This window comes from Artemia sp. Qi Xiang Cuo, chromosome 9, assembly GCF_049724085.1.
Source record: "Artemia sp. Qi Xiang Cuo chromosome 9, ASM4972408v1, whole genome shotgun sequence".
NCBI classification, from domain to species: domain Eukaryota; kingdom Metazoa; phylum Arthropoda; class Branchiopoda; order Anostraca; family Artemiidae; genus Artemia; species Artemia sp. Qi Xiang Cuo.
This window is the reverse complement of record NC_142802.1, coordinates 57,545,112-57,560,166: the sequence shown is the minus strand read 5'-3', so window position 1 is coordinate 57,560,166 and position 15,055 is coordinate 57,545,112. Positions and strand designations below refer to the sequence as shown.

Genomic DNA, 15,055 nt, shown 5'->3' with positions numbered 1-15,055 from the left:
GTCTGCCATAAAAGACTTCGAATCAAGCTCCAAGCTATTGGGGTGAGTGGTGGTGTGGTTGAGTGGGTGATGCAGTTCTTAACAGATAGGAAACAGACAGTTGAAGTATTTGGCGAGGATGGAAGGACGTTTTTCTCCGAGGTGGCCGCTGTTGGAAGTGGTGTCCCCCAGGGCACAGTTTTTGGGTCCGACTTTATTTAATATATATATAAATGACGTGCCAAAAATCCTAAACAACAAAGTAAGCCTCTACGCTAATGACTCGAAACTTATTGGTCGTGCAGACACAGCGGAGAATATTAAGTCAATCCAACTGGACCTCAATACATTCACTCACTGGACTAATATTTGGAGGCTTGAATTCGACACATCAAAATGCAAGACTCTCCACCTTGGGAAGAAAAACCCACACACTCAGTACCATATGGATTGTAGGGATGGGTCCCAAAATGCCATTTCCAGCAGCCACGCGGAGAGAGATCAGGGTGTCCTGGTAGACGACAAATTGAAATTTCATATTCATGCACAAGCGACTATTGCGAAGGCTAATCAGACTCTTGGCTTAATCAAAAGAACGTTCACTAGCAGATCTCCAACTGTTATAACTAAGCTATACAAGAGTCTAGTTCAACCAAGGCTAGAGTTTGGAATGTGTATTGCATGCCCAATCAATAAGAAAGACCAAGCAGCTCTAGAATCAGTCCAGAGGAGGGCAACGAAATGTATTAGAGACCTCTATGATGTCCCTTCTTCTTCCTCTAAATCACAGCAGGCGGGCTATTCAGTTAGTACTATTTAGTCCTTTTCTTGCTTCACTCTGATGTCTTTTTGATGTCCTTTATCCATCCCGTCCCCGTAAGCTTAGAATACCATCTCTAACATATCGTTGCAAACGAGGCGATGTGATAACAGCATACAAGCTTCTAAATGCTGAGGATACCATTCCTGGCCTTTTCCAACCGGACAATTCAAATAGAACTCGTGGTCATTCTCAAAAGCTTTTCTGGAAACGAGCCAACACCACCCTAAGGAACAAGTTCTTCTCAAATAGAGTTGTCAGCTTGTGGAACTCCCTTAGTGAAAAAACAGTAACCTCTACCAGCGTGGATGCGTTCAAGTCATCAGTGGATAGGGAGTGGCTCAACAAACCGTGGTGCACCATTTGGGACACCACAGATGATGATTAACTATCATCACTGAAGCTGGCGGACACAGGATTCGTCCTATCGCTAGCAAGTGCGATTTAAGGTAATTTTTAAGGTAAGAAAAGTAGAGCTCTTTTAAGCCAAAAATGGGCAGAAATAAAATCAAATAATCTTCCAAGCATAAAACTACCACAAATCACTACAATACAATTAAACAAAACTCAAAATGAACAGAAATTATTATAAATTGCCAAGTCAAACTGAAAACAAGCAAAAATTAACATTACTAGGGCTGACGAGCCCTATGCCTTCTCAAAACCAGAACATAACTTAGGTTTTACTGAAAAAAAAAATGACCATGGATTGTCAAATAAATTTACATATACTGATATTTATTCCTTAAAATAAAAAATGGGTAAAGAAAGTAAAAAAGTTTTTTAATTATTTAAGTAAAAAAAAAGTGAAAACGTTTATACATATTTTGTTCTCAGTATATCACAAATTATGTTCTGGTCTTGAGAAGGCATGGGGGTTATCAGCCCTGCTCATGTAAAATTTTCCTTATTTTGAGTTTGACTCGGATATTTATTCTAATTTCTGTTCATTTTGAGTTTCATTTATTTATTGATAGTCATTTGTGGTAGTTTTATGTTTGGATGATTACTTGATTTCATTTCTGCCCATTTTTTACTTAATGGAGCTCTTTACTTTTCTTTCAAAAGCTTGTTCTGTGGAAAAAGAGTTTTTTAGCTGAATTTCTGTTCGTTTTTTATTGAAAAACTCATTTTCATGAAAAAAAAATAATATTTTATATCTTTTCGTTTTTTTTCTATACGAATCCATAGTTTGGCATAATTGTGGGGGTTTACATGCCCAATATTCCTAAGGACATAGTTGCTGGACCGTTCTACTATGCTGAACAAAATAGTTGTCTCAAAATTTTGACTAGATATGTTTGGGAAATAAATTGGCTTAAGAGACAGGCTGATCTCCCTCCAATCTCTTTTTACTCTTAGAAATGATCCTATATTTTTTAATTTTGAATCGGATTAACTTCTTTAAATGTTTCAATGATATTTCTATCTATTATAGAGAGGTGCTGCCTATACTATTGCTTATACATCTTTTTGAAAACCAGCATGTATACATTTTTTTTATTTAATTGGAACACTTCATAGAAGATTCACCTTAAAACTCTAAGCATCATTAAGTTACAGTAACTGTAGTTGTAGCACTAAAAGTATACACATAGTGTTTTCTGGCTAGTTCAAAATCCCCCACAACTTACTCTTAAAGATTTAACTTAATAATATGAATTGTTCTTGGGATATTGCTTTGTCACCTTTTTGAAAGTTCACATGCTCATAGTTTGTTTTGATTTAGTTCAATGTCTGCCTAAATATTTCTTATATTTGATTACTGAAGATATTGTTATATTCTCTTTGGGCTATTGACTACAAAATGGCTGTCTCACAATTTCAATTGAATGTGTTTGGGGAAAAGAGGATATCAGGGAGAGGGGGAAGGCTATTTTTGCTCCATCATGCTTGACTCTTAATATGAAACTAGACGTATGCATTTCCAATCAAATGAGCCTCCTCTAAAGTTCACAAGACCACCTCTTTATAAAAACCTTACATCCCCAAGGGGCATAAACTAAATCCCTTATCCCCATACTTTGGGGGTTGTGTCAATCCCAAAGGCTGTGTTATGAGATCTTTGGACTATTTTTGAACAAATGGCTATCTTAGAATTTCTATCAGATGCATTGGAGGAAAATACAATGGGGGGGGGGGGGGTGTGAGGGGGTGGGGTTGTTGTATAGCTTCCCTCTAATAAATTAGACTCTCAACTTCCAATTTCCAATCCAATGAGCCCCCTCCAAAGTGCATACCCCATTTCCATAAAAACCATAAATGCCCTTGGGGCATACCTTACAACCCTTGTCCTGAGGACCATGAGGAGGTTCCCATCCTCAAAGACATAATTTCTGAACTTTTAAACTATGTCAAACAAAATAACTATCTCAAGATTTTGACTAAAAGTGTTTTGAGGAAATGATGGGCATAGGGGGGGGGGGTGGTGGTTGCCCTCCAATCACTTTTGACTATTAAAGAAGGTACTAGTCCTTTCAGTTATTAAATAAAAAAAACAAGTTTTTTAAACTGAAAGTAAGGAGCGACATTAAAACTTAAAACAAACAGAAATTATTCTGTATATGAAAGGGGCTGTCCCCTCCTCAATGCCTTGCTCTTTATGCTAAAGTTTTTTATTGTTTTAAAAAATAAAGTTGTGAGACAGAGTCAAACTTTAGCGTAAAGAGCGAGGCGTTGAGGAGGGGACAGCCCCTTTCATATACGGAATAATTTCTGTTCGTTTTAAGTTTTAATGTCACTCCTTACTTTCAGTTTAAAAATTTTGTTTTTTTTTTATTTAATTTCTGATCGTTTTTTAGTTAATGCAGCTTTTATTTTGGCTCACCATCATTGAATAAGTAAACAAAATTTGCATAAAAATTTTACTCTTCTTTTGCTAAATGGCTGTCTCTAAATTTGGTTCTGACGTAATTTACAAATTAACTCACGTAACGAACTTCTATATTCGTATATTTTTCTTCTGGCAAAAAATACGTTGCAGAAGTAGTTGCAGATTTTTGCAGATATGAGCTTGAAACCCATGTAATAAGGGTTTTCTGATACGCTGAATCTGATGGTGGGATTTTCATTAAAATTCTTTAACTTGTAGGGGATGTTTCCTCCCTCTGTAAAAAATCAGGTAAATTTTCTCAGGCTCGTAGCCTTTGATGAGTAATACTGAACTTAATAAAATTTATATATTTAGAATCAGCATTATAAGCCCATTCTTTTTATACATTTATTGACATCAAAATTCCGTTTTTAAAAGTTTTGATTACTATTGAGCCGTATTGCTTGTTTTTTTTTGTTTTTTTATTACATATATGTTATTACGTATATGAGGGGGTTCTCCCCTTAGTCAATACCACGCTCTTTACGTTAAAAGTAAAAAAAAAATTAATTCACAAACCCCTGAATCACAAAGGCCGTTTAATTAGAATAGATAGCTCTTTTGAAAGCACTAAAAAAACTGTAGCGCAAACAGTGAGGTATTGACTTGGGGGCGACCACACTCATATAAATAATAATTTCTGTTCGTTTTAAGTTTTAATGTTGCTCCTTACTTTCAGTTGAAAAAACTTGTTTTTTTTTATTTAATTTCTTATCGTTTTTTAAATAATGCTTGGAAATCTGGCACACCCTTCATAGAAATGTCCCTTACCCCAAAGAAACATCCTCAATGCAGATTCTCCCGAGTAACCACCTCCTCCAGCCCCCCCCCCCACCAGAAAAAATCCTTCCTGAAAATGTGTGTATACTTCCCAATAACCAATACAATATGTAAGCAATGGGCAAAGTTCATAACTTGCAGCCCTTCCCCTGGGAACTCTGGGGAATTAAGTCATCCTAAAAGACATATTTATTAGATTTTCGACTATGCTGAACAAAATGGATATCTCAAAATTTTAATTGGGTGACTTTGAGAAAAAATGAGCGTGAGAGGGGGCATGCATCGTGGAGGGCATTTTTTGGAGGGCATGCATCGTGATCTGTCTTTGAGCAAAAAATGCGAATTTCCACCTTTTTGCAGATAGGAGCGTGAAGTTTCTTTAATAGGGTTCTCTGATAAGCTGAATGTGATGGTGTAATTTTCGTTAAAGTTAATTAAAAATGCAAAATTCCACATTTTTGCAGATAGGAGTTTGAAGCTTCTTTAATAATGTTTGTTGATAAGCTGAATCTGATGGTGTGAATTTCATTAAAGTTAATTTAAAAAATTTGCAATTAAAACAAAATTTTATTGTTTAAAAAAAATTGAGTTGTGAGAAAGTCAAACTTTAGCGTAAAGACCGAGACTTTGAGGAGGGGACAGCCCCTTTCATATACGGAATAATTTCTGTTCGTTTTAAGTTTTAACATCGTTCCTTACTTTCAGTTAAAAAAAACTTGTTTTTTTTTATATTTCATTTGTGAACATTTTTCAATTAACGCAGGTTTTGATTTTGGCTCACCGTGCATGAATAATTAAAACGAAATTTGCATATTAATTTTACTTTTATTTGGTTAAATGGCTTTCTCGAAACTTGTTGAATTTTATTTGCGAACGTTTTTATAAGTAATAAATATATGTAACTTACGAATTAACTTACATAACGAACTTCTATATTCATATATTTTTAATACGTATATTAGGGGGTTTGCCCCCTAGCCAATACCTTGCTCTTTAAGCTAAAGTTCGAATTTTGTTCCAATTCTTTAAAAATGACCCTTAATCACAAAGACCATTAATTAGAATAAATAGCTCTTATGAAAGTACTAAAAAATCTTTGGCTTAAAGAGCAAGGCATTGACTAGAAAGTGAACCCAATCATATAGCTAATATTCGTTTGTTCGTTTTAAGTTTTGATGTTGCTCCTTACTTTCAGTTGAAAAACTTGTTTTTTTTATATTTAATTTCTGATTTTTTTAAAAATAATGATGGGAAATCCAGCACCCCCTTCATAGCAATGTCCCTTCCCCCATGAAAACTTCCTTCATGAACAGATCCTCCCATATAACCCCCGACCCACCCCCCACTACCAGAAAAAATTCCCCCTGAAAACGTCTGTATACTTCCTAATAACCAATACTATATGTTAACATTGGGTCAAGTTCATAACTTTCAGCCCTCCCCCTGAGGGCTTCGAGGGATTAAGTCTTCCTAAAAGACATAGTTATAATACTTTCGACCATGCTGAACAAAATGGCTATCTAAAAATTTTGATTGGGTGACTTTGGGAAAAAAATGAGCATGGGAGGGGGCCTAGTTGCCCTCCATTTTTTTGGTCACTTAAAAAGGGCACTAGAACTTTTAATTTCCGTCCCAATGAGCCATCCCACGATATTCTAGGACCACTGGGTTGATACGATCACCCCTGGGGAAAAGAAAAGAAAAAAAAACAAATAAACACACATCCGTGATCTTTCTTCTGGCAAAAAATGGAAAATTCCACATTTTTGTAGATAGGAGCTTGAAACCTCTACAGTAGGTTTCTCTGTATGATGGTGTGATTTTCATTAAGGTTCTATAACTTTTAGGGGGTCTTTCCCCCTTTTTTCGAAAATCAGCCAAATTTTCTCAGGTGCGTAACTTTTGATAGGTACAATTAAACTTGATGAAACGTATATGTTTGAAATCAGAATTAAAATTTGATTCTTTTGATGTATCTATTGGTATCAAAATTCCGTTTTTTAGAGTTTTGGTTACCATTGAGGTGTGTCACTCCTTACTTACAGTTTGTTACCACAAACTGTTTGACCAACCAACTGAGCACTTTTTGAAGTTTCTATGACAACAAACAGCCATCTTAAAATTTCTATCAGATGCATTTCTGGAAAATACAATGTTTGGGGGGGGGTATTGGGCTTCTGATCACTTAACTCTCAAAAAGAGCATTATAACTTCTGATTACGAATTCAATGAGCCCTCTTTGAAGAATACAACCACCATTTCTATAAAAACCTTATATGCCCCCAGGATGTAACTTATAACCCTTGACCTGAGGGCTATATAGGGGGGGGGAGTTATCCTCAAAGACATAATTTCTGGATCTTTCAACTACACTGAACAAAAAGGCTATCTCAAGAATTATGATTGAATGTGTTTGGGGAAATGATTGGTGTATGAGGAGGGGGCTGGATAATCTCCAATCACTTTTGACTGTTCAAAGGCCAGTAGAACTTCTGATTACCCATCAAATGAGCTCCCTTCCTATAAAAAACCTTATATCTCCACAGGGCATAACTTACAACCCTTGCTCTGAGGGTTGTGGGGGGTGTCATCCTCAAAGTCATAATTTCCAGGCCTTAAAACTACACTGAACAAAATGGCTATCTCAAAATTTTGATTGGATGTGTTTGGGGAAGTGATTGATGTGGGAGAGGGGGAGATGGCTGCCCTTCATGAGCTCTTTTGGAGTTCCTAAGGCATTTCTTTCTATAAGAAGTGCCCTGGTCTAAAAAAAAAAACAATATATTGTGCCCACATCACACTTTACTTAGGCAGGCTATCCTGCTGCCCATGATATTTTGTCATTGAGATTTCAATTATACATGAATGAAAATGCTGATTAGACCAGGTAAGCCCCCCGCCCTAAAATTCAGTCTATGGTTGCCCGTGTGGGCTGATGCTCAACATTTTCTTCACATTTATGATGAAAGTACATGGCAAGTGAAAGTTTACCAAACTGTGTAAAATCTAGAAAAAAAAATTTCTAGAGAAAGTGCAGTGTATTGCCACCAAACTCATACCTTACCTGAGACATCTACCTTACCACCAGAGAATACAGAGACTACAGTTGCCTAGTCTTCAGTTCCAACATGATAGAGACAACCTAATAAATACATTCCACATTGTTAGGAACATTGATAATACCGCTCCAACTCACTTTTTCACTTCTACAGAATACAGTAGTACCCATCAACACCAACACAAAATTTACCCACCATATTCACAGAAAAGATTAGGCCAAAACTCTTTATCTAGCCAAGTTTGGAAGACTGGGAATGCACTTCCATTGGAAATAGTTGTGAGTACCATGGTCCAGTTTTTCAAAAGTAGTTTAGCCTCTATAGATTTCTATACTAGGTCCTATAACAATCTGTTTTGAGAATATTTTTATTTTTTGTATTAGCTGTTTTGTGACCAGTATGTTTTTCAGTTATTTTGCATGCTTCCTTTTTGGTATGTTTCAGTAATTATCAGATATATTTCAGTTAGTTTGGTATGCTACTGTATGTTTTAGTTATTATGTTTTTTGAGTGTGTAACTTTTCATAGAATTGAATGCATGTATTATGTTGTCTGCATTGTCATAGACTTTTTATATCTGTTTAATGTGACAAGCTTGATAAAGCTTACCATATTTTGGTATTAATAAACAAAAATGCTTCAAAGTCTTCAAGCACTATTTAAAACCAAGAGGAACATCATTATTCTTCTTCTATTTCACAGCAGGCGGGCTTTTCAGTTGATACTATTTAGCCCCTTTTCCTTTTTGCTTCACTCTGTGGGCTACAGAGCTACTGGCTTGGTTGCCTCTTATTTATTAGATATCCTCAGATATCTTTCAGTTGATCTTTTGACTCAAGGAGTTAAAAATATAAGATGATAGATATCGATTTCTGTGCTCTGTGTGCAGGTATAGTCGAATAGGCTCTTGGTTGGTCGTGAGATTTTGTGGTGTTTGAAGCACTTTAACAGTTTACAATGCAAAGTATGCTGTGCAAACGTCAGGGTATTCCATTCAAACAGGCATTAGTCAATTGTTTCATTATTCATATTACAATACCTGCAAAGATGGGACTTGGGAACTGAACCACTTGAATTAGGAAACTGATACAAGAATGCAAGAAAATTTAGTCCATTTGTTCCAGAACAAATTCTATGATAAATTTTAGAAAAATACTTATTGCAAAAGAATAGGATTATTCTTATTAAACATAATATCTGATAGTCTCAATTGGTAGATATCTCTAATGGGGATTGGTCTCCCACTTGGCTGGTCAATATTTACAGCATTTTTTGCTATTTCATCAACCTGATGATTACCACTTATACCAGAGTGGCTAGGAATATACTGAAGATAAGTTCTTATGCCACTTGAATTATCTATAATACTAAGACAATGTGTCAATATCCAACTTTTACTGAGGAGCTGAAGACAGCAACTCAAGGCTTGATAAAGAGTCAGAATAAACTATAATATTATTTGAGTTAGCAATCAAAGGTTGGTTTCCCATAAGGTGTTCTAATGCCATGATTATGGCATTTAACTCTGTAGACATTATAGATACATTATTATACAATATCTCACCCATTGCAATGTTCAGGTGAGGAAGGAAGGCACCACTTGCTACCTTCTCATTCATTTTGGACCCATCAACAAAGATTTGGAAATGGTTTTTATAGGCAATTGTATTAAGTTCAGCAAATTTTTTCTGGACAAAAGCAATGGGGGTTAAATCTTTAGTCCACTTTGAGAAATCAGTATTTATTATGGGGATTGATCAATTCCATGGAGGGAATTGGGGGAGAGTAGGTGCAATAGACTTTGCAAGTACAGGGAACTTCTTCTGAATATTGGCATACTCATCTGCAATGCATCTATACATAGACATCATGTCCATTTTAAATTGTGTTATTAGGCCTTTTCTTCTTTCATAGGATTTTAAATGCATATCTACTAAAAATCAACTGCTGATCTTAAACCAGGATTTACACTTGTATACTATTATATACTGATAATTTTCCACGCCTTCTTCTGTTTGTATCATATCATATAGAGCCAATTACTTTTTCTATTCTCACACACAAAATGACCCTTTTCTATAGACACTGGGAAAATGTTTGAAATTTATATACTTTTGGTTACTATGGACTGTTTTATCTTCTGGGGCCCTATTAAGGGCTTGAAATTTAAGTTACCCCTCACACAATTATTGAATTATGAATAAAAATAAAAAAGACATCAAGTGAAGCATTCACCTTCATCATAGCTAACTGTTTTGTAAGCTACAAATTAGCTGGAAAATACATAGGTGAAATTCTACTTTAGCTACTTTTGCCTATCTTGGAAAGGAGTTTGGAAAATGAAACTTTCAGGGATGGGTCTACAGGCTATAGTATGTCCTAGGAAGGTATTTTGAAGTACCTACCTCCATGCCTTCTCCCTCTAGAGTGTCCTGACCTTTAAAAAGCTGTGTATTGTAAAAGTGAAACCTTGCAAAATAGATCTTCTGCTTAAATGAAATACAAAAAAAATTGTTTTCAGCTTCACAACTTTGCTCAATCCCAATTTATAAGGTTTTAAAGATATGCAAATACATTTTCAAAATTTTTAAGAAAAAAAACATTGATATTTTTTCTACTCAATATTTCTCAAAATTCTACTCAAATAACAGGAATTGCATTTTCAGAACTAAAACCAGAGAAAAAGAAACTGTAACTGAAAATTAAGGTAAAATATTGTTCTGTCAAAACTTCCCATCTCTTAAAGTTTCATTTTCCTAACCTAACCCCTTTCCAAGACAGCCAAAAGTAGCTAAAGTAGAATTTTACCAAAACATATTTCTAAAAAACTGTCTAGTGAGAAAAAATTGTTATTTGCAGCTGATTCTGGAATGATAAATATTATTTTCCTTGCTCTTTATAGTGAAATAGAATTGAAAACAAATTTGCAGGAATTTTTAAAAGAGCCTGAAACCCCTCAAAAATAATATCATACAAAACTGATGTCCTTCCTAAGGGGTTTCTGGTTCTTTTTAAAAATTTCTGTATAAAAATTATTAAACTTTTGGTACAAATGGGCTGTTTTGAACCCCTTATAACTCTTCAGGGGCTCAAAATGTAACTTCCTTAAAAAAAGGCTATTGAATTATGAAACAGCACAGGCTAAATAAAGGCATCAAAGTAGTAGCATAAAAGACTTCTTTTTGGGAAAGACCACTTTTCTTTGGCATTCTAGAAAAATAGATGTGGGTTTTTGAACCACTCCTATTTTACTACAGCATGATACAATGTGAAGGTAGGCTAGTAACAAGAGCCCTACCTTCTTGGTGAAATTTCCACCAATAATTTGTCAGCATAAATTAAAAATGTGGTCTCTGTTTTGACTAGCAGTTGAAAATAAAAATTGTATTTATGGTAAAAGACCAGTATCCAATTGAGCAAAATTATGTAAAACTTAAAACCTCATATCTTGTTATCAAATTAGAGATGAAAATGTTTGTATAGGCCAATGAATAGTTAAAAATCCAAGCTATGCAACAACATGGTTATTATTAAAATTATTTAAGATCATTCACTGAAAATGATAAATTTATTGACTTACCTAGAGAGACCTCTTTTTGGAAATGCAAATTATCCTATTTTGATGCAAATATCTTTTTAGTGTTTCAGTATTATTCACATATTAATAGAAAGCTCATTGTTTTCTGATTCTAAAAATCTAAGTTTTATTTCTTGATTTTTATTCTATAAATCACAAATATTAAATATATATTTTTTTCATTTCACTTACTTGTCAAAACAGAGACTACACATTGAATTTATGATGACAAATTACTCCCACTGGGCTGGCTTTAGTGAGAGATGATTGGGTCTACACTTGCATTGTGTCATACTGTAGTAAAAAAGGGGCAGTCCAAAAACCCATTGCTATTTTTCCAAAATGCCAAAGAAAAGTGGTCTTTCCCAAAAAGAGGTCTTTTACCCTAATATTTGTGATTTATGGAATAAATCTCAAGCAATAAAAGTTACATTTTTAGAATCAGAAGAAAATTAGCTTTCTTTTAATGTCAATAGGCTAAAACTAAAACACTGGGTAAAATTCTACTTTAGCTACTTTAGGCTATCTTGGAAAGAGGTTTGGTTAGGAAAATGAAACTTTCAGGGATAGATCTAAAGGCTAAAGTATGTCCCGGGAAGGTATTTTGAAGTACCTACCTCCACTCCTTCTTGCTCTAGAGGATCCTGACCTTTGATGACCTTTATAAATCTGTGTGTTATAAAAGTGAAACCTTGTAAAATAGATCTTATGCTTAAAATGAAGTCCAACAAAATTGTTTTCAGCCTCACAACTTTACTAAATCCTGATTTATAGAGTTTGAAAGATATGCAAATACATTTCCTAAATTTGAAAATTAACCTTGATATGGCTTAAAATACTACTCAAATAACAGGAATTGCATTTTCAGAACTAAAGCCAGAGAAAAAGAATCTCATAACTGAAAATTAAGGTAAAATGTTATTTTGTCAAAATTTCAATAGGTATAGACCTGTCATGTAGGCAAATTTCAGGATCCTCTAGAGGGAGAAGGGGAGGAGATAAGTACTTCAAAATACCTTCCCAGGACATATTTTAGCCTGTAGACCCATCTCTGAAAGTTTCATTTTCCTAACCTCACCCCTTTCTAAGATAGGTAAAAGTAACTAAAGTAGAATTTTACCCACTAATAATTTTGATTGGTTGATTGTAAATAGGCATAATTTAATGAAAACTATATTTAGGCTATGTAAAGCTTAGATTTTTGGCTATTCATTGATATATATAGGGTAAAAGACCTCTTTTTGGGAAAGACCACTTTTCTTTGGCATTTCGGAAAAATAGCAATGGGTTTTTGGACCACCCCTTTTTACTACAACATGAAGCAATGTGAGGGCAGTAACAAGAACCCCGCCTTCTTGGTCAAATTTTCACCAATGATTTGTCAGCATAAATTGAAAATATGGTCTCTGTTTTGAAAAGCAATTGAAAAGAAAAACTATATTTAGGCCTAAATATTTGTGATTTATAGAATAAATATCAAGCAATAAAAGTTACATTTCTAGAATCAGAAGAAAATCAGCTTTCTGTTAATAGGCTATATGAATAAAACTAAAACACTAAAAGGATATATACATCAAAATAGGATAATTGGTATTTCCAAAAAGAGGTCCCTGCAGGTAAGTCAATAAACTAAAAATTTCAAGTCTCTGATCTTAAATAATCTGAGTAATAACCATATTGATGCATAGCTTAGACTTTTTGCTATTCATTAATATACCCAATCCTTCTCAATTCCTCTTTGGTAACAAGATGTGAGGGTTTTAGTTTTACATAATTTTGCTCAATTGGATAGGCCTACTGGTTTTTTACCCTAGGCTAGTTCTTCTTTTTTGGTAACAAGGTGTGAGGATTTTAGTTTTACATAATTTTGCTCAATTGGATAGGCTTCTGGTTTTTTACCCTAGCTTATTAAAGTTCATTCCAGCTAAATTAGCTGTGCCAAAAACTCCAGATTTACCAAAAACAGCCATTATATAATATGTTCACCATGTCCCTCCCTATATAGGTAATGGGAACTTACCAAAACAATTAAAGCCGATTTTCCCACAATAAGTGTTATAGGCCTAGACTCTGCATTTTGTAAGTCTTAGATCCCACACAAAACAAATGTGAGAGTCAATTTTTCTTTAAGACGAGCTAAAAACAAGGCCTTATTAATTTATCTTATTGACTTACTTACGATGCAAAATAAATTTCAACAGGTATAAATTAGCTGTTAAAAACAATTAGGCTGGATGGAAAAAATCACTAATCTACTTTATTCTGTTTCTTCAAAAAATTTGCACTTAAGGGCTGGGCACACGTAGCTGATTTCAGGAACTGATTTCCAAATCAGCGCCGACTTTAAAGGAAATCGGCGTCGATTTGAGGTTGAAAAATTTTCAACAGATTTACAAAATCATCGCTGATTTTCATCATGATCAACACCAAAAAATAGGGATGCAAATAAATAGTCAGTCAGAGGTATCTGTGGTGAAAGACCCGACTACTGAGCTTGAGAATTAAACTGAGAACTAAGCTAAGATTAATCAAGGAACTATTAATAGACTCCAGTTGACTATTTGTGTCCATGATTTTTTGTTTTGAAAAATTTGCACAATAAATTTGTCTTTCAACCATATTTTTCTTACCGCTTTCGTTTGTCCACTGATGCTGAAATCAGTTCCCGAAATCAGCATCAGTGAACAAACGATAGTGGTAAAAAAAAATCAGTTAAAAGAAAAAAGTATTGCGCGAGATTTTCAAAACAAAAACTCACGGACACAAATAGCCAGCTGGAGTTTATTAATAGTTGCTTGATTGATCTCAGCTTAATTGTCAGTTTAGTTCTCAGCTCAGTAGTGAGGTCTTTCACCACAGACATCTCTGACTGACTGTTTATTTATATCCCCTTTTTTGTGATGATAATGATGAAAATTGGCGCTGAAGCGCTCGGCACACGTAACTGATTTCGGGAACCAATTTCAGAAAGGGTGTACCACGTCAGGTGATTCTAATTAATAATGCTAAGAAGCGGGACTTAGTGATGTTTTTCGGTGATTAATCATCATTAATTATGTTCTAGACAAGGAATGTACAAGGGCTTTAAAGCTTTAGGCATGCAATTAATCGTATTTAATGATTATCGTAAATTAATAATATTTAATGATGATTAATGACCGAAAAACGTCACTAAGCCCCGCCTCTTAGCATCATTAATTATAATCACTCGACGTGAAATACACCCTTGCTAAAATCGATTACCGAAATCAGCTACGTGTGCCTACGTTTGCTAGGCAAAAGCAGCTGATTTCGGGAACTGATTTCAGCAAGGGTGTATTCCACGTCGAGTGATTCTAATTAATGATGCTAAGAGGCGGGGCTTGGTGACGTTTTTCGGTGATTAAGCATGATTAATTACGTTCTAGACAAGGAATGTACTAAGGCTTTAGAGCTTTAGGCATGTAATTAATCTTATTTAATGATTATCGTAATTAATGATGATTAATCGCCGAAAAACGTCACTAAGCCCCGCCTCTTAGCCTCATTAATTATAATCACTCGACGTGGAATACACCCTTGCTATCCCGAAATCAGCTACGTGTGCCTAGCCCTTTAAGGGCTGGGCACACGCAGCTGATTTCAGGAACTGATTTCCAAATCAGCGCCGATTTTAATAAGCGTCGATTTGAGGTTGAAAAATTTTCTAGTTTTCAGCGCCAATTTACAAATCAGGGCTGATTTTCACCATGATCATCACAAAAAAATATGGATACAAATAAATAGTCAGCTAGAGGTATTTGAGGTGAAAGACCCCACTATTGAGCTGAGAATTAAACTGAGAACTAAGCTGAGATCAATCAAGTAACCATTAATAAAATCCAGTTGACTATTTGTATCTATAATTTTTTGTTTTGAAAATTTTTCACAATAATTGTTTCTTTCAACAAAATTTTTCTTACCGCTATCGTTTGTCCACTGATGCTGAA

General features: G+C 34.7%; 1 protein-coding gene across 5 annotated transcripts in view; it reads right to left on the bottom strand.

Moving 5' to 3' along the window:
- Nucleotides 1-13,340, bottom strand: part of LOC148948866 (uncharacterized) — a 289,113-nt gene extending 275,773 nt beyond the window's left edge. For 4 of the 5 annotated variants that reach the window (XM_089094766.1, XM_089094770.1, XM_089094772.1 and 1 more), the window contains exon 1: nt 13,267-13,340. The gene's annotated coding sequence lies outside the window, so the exon portion shown is untranslated. Of the gene's footprint in view, nt 1-13,262 lie in introns of all 5 variants that reach the window. The other variant, XM_089094767.1, reaches the window with a different exon arrangement.
- Between the last annotated feature and the right edge of the window lie 1,715 nt (nt 13,341-15,055).